General features: G+C 29.6%; 1 pseudogene; it reads left to right on the forward strand.

Moving 5' to 3' along the window:
- The first annotated feature begins 3,269 nt into the window (after positions 1–3,269).
- The window catches only part of LOC124894520, a 12,313-nt pseudogene continuing 4,885 nt past the window's right edge, over positions 3,270–10,697 (forward strand).

A 10,697-nucleotide genomic window follows, 5' to 3' on the forward strand; every position in this document is an offset into this window, starting at 1 on the left:
TTTTTTATTTTCAATATGAATCTCGGTATCTATTGAAAGAATCAAATCAATGAAGGAAAAGCGATAGATATAGGCATATTCAAAAAATCACGTAGTAATTCTTTTTTTTTTTTTGTAACATTCCCATAAGTAATTGAGTAAACCATTGACAATAGTTCCACAGGCATCGAAAAGGAAGAGTAAACCTCACTGAATTTTAACGCCTAAACCATGATATGAAATAAGTCGATAAAATATAAATCTAATTTTAAAAATTCGAAAGCGGTAAATGTGCAATATGTGGCTCACCTGACAACCTTATTCTGCATAGTATCTCGTTAGACAACCATTATGTTTAAATCCCTTCTTTCTCATATAAAGTGCGTATACACTTAACAAAAAACTTCTTCTTTAAACAGTAAATAAAGAAACAAATAAAAAAAGGGTCTGGCCCTCTTCAGTATCACCTAGTAAGAGGCCGTTGATTGGACTTAAAAATTTAGGAAGAATTAGGTTCGAATAAATTTTCTGGGATCCTCTTCCTTTTGAACTACAAACATGGGAATCGTTGAAATAGCTCTTTGATTGAAGGAGGATGATTCCTAAAATACATTACACCAGTCGAGTCCAATGAAATTTCAAAATGAAGATATTTTTATTTTGTTCCAAACGTGTTGCAGAACGATCTAGAAAGCAATTGATATTGATACAGTTTGCTTCCTTAACTCAATTAGTAGGACCCCTAGAGTCCACTCCTTCCCCACACTATGAGAGAAAGGGAAAAAGTAAAGACTACCATTAAAGCAGCCCAAGTAAGACTTACTATATCCATATGAATTATGTCCCTATCTCTATAAATATAAAGGAATTGTTTCATTATTCCTCACTAATAATAGTGAAATCAATGGCGCAGATTCAAAAAGAACGAATACTATTAATAAACCAATCCGATAAATTTTCTCATTTTATAAGAAATTCCTATATGATTTCTAATCGGAAAAGATTAAATACAAGCAAAATCTGCAGTAACATCTCAAGGGAATGTTACTAATGGAACATGTAGGAATAATAGGTCCTATTCTTTTTTTGTTAACCTCCATTTCAATTGATTGGATGCTTGAGCACTCAGAGATTTTCGTGAGTTCCGTATATAATAAAGTATCTTCCGCCCCCTTTCACAACTATTTATATTTCCTATTGAGCTCTCCAATCTAACTCGAGGTCCAGTCATTATACAATGGATTAATAATATAAAATTTTTATTTGTAGTAGAAGGTAATTGTGAAGTCTTAATAGCCCCTCTAGCATTCAAATATTTCCTTGAAGCCTTGCCTAAGCCTAAATATGCAATGCAAGGATATTTAATTTTTTTTTGAAAAATCCCCAGGCCAGATGTTTGGAATCAAACAAGTATCAACAGTCTGCCTTCTCTGCTTCTACTGGAGAATCATTCGGCGGGTTATATCAACAGAAGAAAAGAAGAATTTCTAGTTTTTTATTGATCAGGCGACGCCCAAATTTGAACTAGGAAAAAAAAGATTTGCAGTCCTCTGCCTTACCACTCGGCCATGTCGCCAAAATGCTACAAATACAAAATAGATAAAAACTTTTCTGTATTATTGAACTGCTTTTTTATCGTACTTGCACCTTGAGTTCTATTTTCCTTAATTTTTCCTAAAAGTCAAATAAATCCTAATCCTTCTTCCCTTTTGATTGGGTTTGATTCATCCTTTCAATTTCGATTGAGTCTATCTCAAAATTCATAATGTTCAAAACTTCCTCTTACCTTTCTATTGAAATCTATTGAAAAATCAAATGTGGATTTTCAATCGCAAAATTCAAAATTCAACTTTATGAAAATAGGAACCATTAAATATTGACTTAGAATGCATGAACGATTCTTGGATTTGAATCTTCAATTTTTGTTTTCCTAATGACATAAGAAAATACAACTTCATATATAACTAATCAGTATGAATTTTTTCAATTAAAAAATTCTTCTCAATTATAATTTCAATTATAATTATTAATAATAGTTATAACAACAATTATGAGTATATGTAAACCCCCCAAGAGAAATTATTAGATGGATATATATTATTTATATATGTTTCCGATATACAATTATCAGATCTAAGAAAAGTATCATACTTCAATTTGAATTTTGAATTGAATAGAAAATTAATATTCTGTTTTTGTAGAGCACAACATGTGTTGCCCCGAATAGAACATAAAACGACAATAAAACAAAAAAAGAGAAGAAAGACGGATATTATAGATATCTCCACACGTGTTTAAGCCATACAAATCTTCTTTTCTTATACACTTCACAATCGCATTCTACTTAAAAATCCGTAAACAAAATCTCTCTCTTCTCTGCGAATCATATTTTGAACAACGAAATCTATAACATTAAAAGGGGTTAAATGCTAAAAAATCGATTCTAATTCTATATATTCCCTTTCTGATTTTTATGCCTTTATCTCAGAGAAAAGATCAAAGGTCCAATCAATTTATTTTTCTAGCATTCAAGCAGGTTGGAATATGTATTATCATAAATGGAATCATTTTTGTTTTTATATTCTATACGAAATCCTATAAACTTAATTAATAAGTCTAAGTAGTAGAAGTCTGTTTCTAGGGATGTTTTATTAATTTCTTTTCATTTGTATCTGTTGAAAATTTCAATAAATTCCAATTCAATTTAAGTAGAAAATTATCTTTCTTCCTCCGTTCATACGTATTTCATACATTCCAGATATGGAGTTGGGTAAAATTTCATGTGATTCGGTAAACAAAATTGAAATGCCACCATTGCTAGATCATTTATCTAATCTATCTAATTAGAAGAAGAATGAGCCAATAGCGGTATTTTTTGATAAATGGGAAATTAAAAATGCTCTGGGATGGAAATGAGGGAATATCTACAATACCTGGATTAAATCAGATACAATTTGAAAGATTTTGTAGGTTCATTGATCAAGGTTTGACGGAAGAATTTTATAAGTTTTCAAAAATTGAAGATACAATTCAAGAAATTGAATTTCAATTATTTGTGGAAACATATCAATTGATCGAACCCTTGATAAAGGAAAGAGATGGTGTGTATGAATCACTCACATATTCTTCTGAATTATATGTATCCGCGGGATTAATTTGGAAAAACAATAGGGATATGCAAGAACAAATAATTTTTATCGGAAACATTCCTCTAATGAATTCCCTGGAAACTTCTATAGTCAATGGAATATATAGAATTGTGATCAATCAAATATTGTAAAGTCCCGGTATTTATTATCGATCACAATTGGACCATAATGGAATTTCGGTCTATACCAGCGCCATAATATCAGATTGAGGAGGAAGATCAGAATTAGAAATTGATAAAAAAGCAAGGATATGGGCTCGTGTAAGTAGGAAACAAAAAATATCTATTCTAGTTCTATCATCAGCTATGGGTTTGAATCTAAGAGAAATTCTAGAGAATGTTTGCTATCCTGAAATTTTTTTGTCTTTTCTGAGTAATAAGGAGAGAAAAAAAATTGAGTCAAAAGAAAATATCATTTTGGAGTTTTATCAACAATTTGCTTGTGTAGGTGGCGATTCGGTATTTTCTGAATCCTTATGTAAGAAATTACAAAAGAAATTCTTTCAACAAAGATGTGAATTAGGAAGGATTGGTCGAGAAATATGAACCGAGGACTGAACCTTGATATACCCCAGAACAATACATTTTTATTACCACGAGATATATTGGCAGCCGCCGATCATTTGATTGGGCTGAAATTTGGAATGGGTGCACTTGACGATTGAATCACTTGAAAAATAAACGTATTCTTTCTGTAGCAGATCTTTTACAAGATCAATTCGGATTGACTCTGGTTTGTTAAAAAAATGTGGTTTGGGGGACTATATGTGGAGCAATTCGACATAAATTGGTATCGACACCTCAGAATTTGGTAACCTCAACTCCATTAACAACTACTTATGAATCCTTTTTCGGTTTACACCCATTATCTCATGTTTTGGATCGAACTAATCCATTAACACAAATAGTTCATGGGAGAAAATTAAGTTATTTGGGCCTTGGAGGACTGACAGATCGCACTGCTAGTTTTCGGATACGAGATATCCATCCTAGTCACTATGGACATATTTTCCCAATTGACACATCTGAAGGAATCAATGTTGGACTTATTGGATCCTTAGCAATTCATGCGCGGCTTGGTCATTGGGGATCTCTAGAAAGCCCTTTTTATGAAATTTCTGAGAGGTCAACCGGGGTACGAATGCTTTATTTATAATAGGTAGAGATGAATACTATATGGTAGTGGTAGGAAATTCTTTAGCCTTAAATCAGGATATTCAGGAAGAACAGGTTGTTCCAGCTCGATACCATCAAGAATTGTTGACTATTGCATGGGAACTGGCTCATCTTCAAAGTATTTTTCCTTTTCAATATTTTTCTATTGGATCTTCCCTCATTCCTTTTATCGAACATAATGATGCGAATCGAGCTTTAATGGGTTCTAATTTGCAATGTCAAGCAGTTCCTCTGTCTCGCTCCGAGAAATGCATTGTTGGAACTGGGTTGGAGCTATAAACAGCTCTACATTCGGGGGCTCTTGCTATAGCCGAACGCGAGGGAAGTGTTGTTTATACCAATACTGACACGATTGTTTTAGAGGGTAATGGAGATATTCTAAGCATTCCATTAGTTATATATCAATGTTCCAATAAAAATACTTGTATGCATCAAAAACTCCAGGTTCCTTGGGGTAAATGCATTCAAACTATACATATATGTATATATATACATATATATATACACACACATATATATATACATATACATATACATATATATATATATACATGTATATATATGCATACATACGTACATACATATACACAGATACATACATTACCTACTATATATTTCTTTTTCATTTCTACAAACCTATTCAATTTCCTGAAAACCTATTTAATCTTGAAGATTCTTGTATAATATAACACATCATGTAATGCATACATACGTACATACATATACACAGATACATACATTACCTACTATATATTTCTTTTTCATTTCTACAAACCTATTCAATTTCCTGAAAACCTATTTAATCTTGAAGATTCTTGTATAATATAACACATCATGTAAGATTTTTGCTGCAACTAAGATTTCATTTTTTTTCTTGTTAGTTGCTATAATTTTTATTTTATGTATATTTTTTATTATACCAAAAATCGAACCTGAAGGACTAAAAATCAATAAACCAATAATCGATAAAAAATATCTTATTGATTTGGTTTTTGATTTAGTATATTTAAAAATCGAAAGTCGATAAGTCGAATCAAACCGACCGATGCACACTCCTATCGGATAATGTTGACAAAGGTGTTATCAAAAGACAGATTTGAATTGTGCAAAGAACTTATCGGCATGAGCTCTCTGTAAGAAGACGAAGATACCTTCTTCAGATGTATGGGACTACTGGGAGATTTGTGGGTTCAGCCCCATCCTTCGTGATGCAAGAATTCAAGTCCATATTTACTGAATGCCCATATCCTAAATTGTCAAGCCTATATTTATTGGCTAGGAAAAAGTCAAGAATGATTTAATTTTCAATGGTTTTCTAATGTTACTGTGTGAAATCGACATGGACAATTTTTTGCCTATAACAGGTACTCATCTTCTTATAAAACGATTTACTAGTACGTGAAATCCGTTCAGTATGGTCGTATATAAGTTAAAACTCACCAATCTAATAATAAGTCATACCTAAAAATAATTCGATTTTTTAAAAATAAATAATGTAGTGTTAACTTCCTAACCAAGAGCCATACAAGACGGTGGATAATGTGGAAGACAAAATCTCTGAGGGAATATATATGGAACCATAATAATAATCTGCACAGTAAACAAATATTAGTACTATATAAAAGTGTGAAGAAGTAGACACCTCTGCATCGTTATGTCTGCTTTTAGTCCAATTACTATATCACTTCTAATTAATTATTATAAATTATTTACATATCAGAAAATAAATATTATTTGATTCAAAAAATTAAAATAGATATTTATGACATGTCTGCTTCGACTTCTTCAACTGTAATTTTACTATATCGTCCCTAATTAATTATTATAAGTTATCTACGTACTAAAAAATCAATAATATTTAATAAAAATAAAATAGATATTTATGATATGTCTACTTCAATCGTAACTTTACTATATCAACCTTAATTAATTATTATAAGTCATCTAAGTATTAAAAAATTAATCATATTTAATTAAAAAAGATAAATAGATATAAAAATAATAAATTAACTCTTTATATTTTAAATTAACTTGACGTCTTATATGAGATCCATTTAAATTTTTTTCAGAAGTATTTATTATAGAAATTCTGATATATCACTTCTAGTTAGTTATTATAAGTCATTTTACAAGTCTGCTTCGCTGCTTCAATCGTGATTTTACTATATTACTTCTAGTTAATTATTATGGCCATCTAACATAAATTGAAATAGAAGAAAAAGTATTATAAATCAGAATAATTAAAAAATAAATTATTTTTAAAATATAATTGACTATCAATGCTAGAAAAGTTTGGAAAAGGAGAGTAATACATATTATTTAAAAATTACATAAAAAGTGTTATAAATTATAATAGTTAATAGTTCAAAGTATCTAACAAAAATTAATTTGTTATATATTTCAAAAACTACGTAAAAATGCTACAAATCACAATCATTAACAACTTGAAAAATTTTAACTGTGAAGAAATAGACACCTCTTCGTCGTCGTACCAGCTGCTTCCAACCGAATTAAAATACCATCCCTAATTAATTATTATAAGTCATTTATGTATTAGAAAATTAATAATATACAGTAGATATTTATAACATGTCTGCTTCGATTTTTTCAACTATGATTTTACTATATCACCCTAATTAATTATTATAAGTTATATACGTATTAGAAAATTAATAATATTTAATAAAAAAATAAAATAGACATTTATGATATGTTTGCTTCAACAATAACTTTATTGTATCACTCCTAATTAATTACTATAAGTCATCTAAATATTAAAAACTTAATAATATTTAATATAAAAGGTAAAATAGACATAAAATAATAAATTAACTATTGATATTTTAAATTAACCCGGCACCTTATATGATGCTCACTTAAATTTCTTTCACAAGTATTTTTTATAATAATTTTAATATATCACTTCTAATTAGTTATTATAAGTCATTTAAGATATGTCTGTTTTACTGCTTCAATCATGAATTTACTATATCATCCCTAATTAATTATTACGTCCATCTAAGAATTTTGCCACATAAATTGAAATAGATGGAAAAGTATTATAAATCAGAATAATTACACACTTCAATTATATTAAAAATATAATTAACTATCAATATCACAAAAGTTTGGACAAAGAGAGTAACATATATTATTTAAAAATTTCATAAAAATATTATAAATTATAATAGTTAATAATTTAAAATATATATAAAAAATATAATTTGTTATCTATTTATAAAAAAAATACGTAAAGAAAATACAATAAATCACAATAATTAACAACTTGAAAAATTTAAAATACATAAAATATTTGGCTGACTCTCAAAATTATATCAATGTCACTTAAATTGGAATAGACGAAAAAGTATTATAAATCACAATATTTAAAAACTTAAATTGTTTTATAAATATAATTGACTATCAATGCTGCAACAGTTTGAACAAAGAGAGTAACATATATTATTAGAATATTACACAAGTAGTATAAATTACAATAGTTAACAACTTAAAATATCTAAAAATATATTAAAACTATGATTGATTATCTAAATTATATTTTTGTCACATAAAATTAAAACCAAAAAATAACATATATTAGCACGGGCCCCTCAATATCTAGTAGGAAAAAAAGGTTAAATTTATTTCTTTACTTTGTAAAATTGGCTAAATATATCCTTCGTCATACTTTTGGGTCAAATTTCTCCCCCTACTTTGAAAAATTGGTCATATTAGGGTCAAATTTCTCCCCCTACTTTGAAAAATTGGTCAAATATATCCCTCGTCATACTTTGGGATCAAAATTTACCCTCATTGTCATACTTTGGGATCAAATTTGCCCTCGTTGTTAAGAAACTTCTTACATGTATCCTTTCTTTAATAGAAAAACTCAAATCAACACTAAATATCCTATTTTTAAAAATAAAACACACCCTAATCTAACCCGCACGACCTGACTCAAGCCACAAAAAAAGACACAAACAAATATAACCCCCTTAATTTTGTTGGTCAAATTTTTTCAATGAGATTAAGGTACTAAATATTTATCAGTGCATAACTCATGAAAAATGAATTTATATCAGTATAAACACAAACAAATATATCCCTCCCTTAGTTCATGGATTCGCATCAGTGCAAAGTTTATGATAAATGACAATTGATGTTTAAATGCAACAGATTAGACACGCCAAATATCTCTCTAGATGATTGAGTTAAGAGGTCTCCCTATGTGTCAATCGTGACATCTCTTCATTCTTATGCTTTTGTATATAATTTGAATTTACACAAATTTTTCATCACGTCATTTGTCTAAAAAATGGATCCACTAATTCTAGAATCTAGATGTATAAAGAATTGCGTATCAATTTTTGAAATTTGAAGATAATTGAACATGAGAAGAGTTTGTAATAAACATTTTCTCTAGTTCCATACTGTTGTGTTACCTCGTGTCATTTTACTTTTTGTTCATTTAAAATAACCTACTAGCACTGCATGTTGAAAGAGAAGTATATTTGTTTGTTGAAAAAATTTGACCAACATAACCGAGGGAGGGGTATATATGTTTGTGTTTTTTTAAAGATCGGATCGGGCAGTTTAAATTAGAGTGTTTTTTTTTTTTTAAAAAAAAATAGGATATGTAATGTTGATTTGAGTTTTTAGTTAAAGGAAGGGTACATGTGAAAAGTTTCTTTAACAATGATGGTAAACATGACCCCAAAGTATGACACTGAGGGTAAATTTGACACCAAAGTATGACAAAGGGTATATTTAGCCGATTTTTTAAAGTAGAAGGGTAAATTTGACCTCAAAGTGTGACAACAAGCGTAAATTTGACTTTAAAGTATGACAAAAGATATATTTAGCCATTTTTTAAAAAATAAAAGGGTAAATTTGACCTTTTTCCCTATCTAGTATATAGAGGATGCCCTACAAATAAAAGAATTAAAATGGAAAGAGTGAATTATTTCATGGGTCAATTAATTAAGGGTGACAAAACAAGTTTCAAAACTAAAAAAGAGTGACACAAGTCTTAAATATTGAGTAGATGTGACATTTTTAAGATTAGTGTTAATGACACTAATTTTAGAACTCTCACGTTTTATTATTTATACAAAGATCACTACACCATATTTGCACAAAAATTCCTACACCATCACCACCACTCCTCTCCACACCCTTTTTGTTGCCTCCGTCGTCGCTGCCACCTCCTGTTCCTCCACTATCACTATCACTATCATTGCGCTCTCTTTCAGATTCACCATTATTTCCTCCCTCTATATAACTATCGCCTATTTTTCTTCTTTCTCCTCCACCACCATCGCTATCAACACCGCAACAAATGTCATCTTCTCATTTGACGTCACTACCAGCACCACCACCTCCCTTTTTACCGTGAATATCACTTTTTCGTGGGTTCTTCCTCCAACCAAATCTTTTTTCAAAAATTAAGTATCGAAGTTGTTGTAGCACCTATCAAAGTTACTGCAGCAACATTCGAGGTTGCTGCAACAACTTCGATAGTTGTTGTAATACAACAACTAATAATAGTTGTTGTAGCAATTACCGTAACTGTTGTAGCAACTATGGTAGTTGCTGAATTTACTGAATTATTTCTTCATTCATATTTAAAAGAAATAAAAAAATTTCTTTTCAAATTTCTCAGTTTTTTTTTTAAAATAGTCCATGAAGATTAAAAAATGAAGAAAACAAAATGAAAAGAGAAAGAAAAAGAAGAAGAGAAGATGGAAGAAGAGGAAAATCTAGAGAGAGGGAAAAAATAAGAAGAAGAAGATGGGGAGAAAGAAATTTGAAGAGAGAAAGAAAAAAAACGATTGAAAGATAAGAAAAAGGGGAAAATTCTAAAATTTGAAATTTGAAGTTGGAGGATTTTTTAAAAAATTTAAAAGTTTTAAAAAATTACACTTTATACCCCAATTAATTTAATCAGAATTTAAATAAAGTTTTGACCTTAGCTGGTCAAAATTATCACAATTTTTAATTTAAAGACTTTTTTTGTCAAGTCACACCTAATTTTCTCTAGTACTCCTAATTTTCTCAAGTTAGTATTCCTCTAAGGGTGTGTTTGGTATGAAGGAAAATTTTTTCCATGAAAAATATTTTCCTAGAAAATGTTTTTCTGAAGAATAAGTTGATTTCTTACTTTTTTTCTTATGTTTGGTTGGTGGATAAAAAATATTTTTTGCAAAATATTTTCTAGTATTTAGTTGGTAGGGGTAGGGGTGGGATTGGGGTAGGGGATGGACTAAGAAATTTTTTTGAAATATTTTTTAAAACAATTGAATTTTGAGGGGTGGGGATAGGAGTAGGGGTAGGGGTAGGGGTGAGGTGGGGGTAGGGGTGGTGTCGGAGTGATAGGGTATTGGGGGCGGGTAGA

The sequence above is a fragment of the Capsicum annuum genome, unplaced genomic scaffold (assembly GCF_002878395.1).
Source record: "Capsicum annuum cultivar UCD-10X-F1 unplaced genomic scaffold, UCD10Xv1.1 ctg74708, whole genome shotgun sequence".
NCBI lineage: Eukaryota > Viridiplantae > Streptophyta > Magnoliopsida > Solanales > Solanaceae > Capsicum > Capsicum annuum.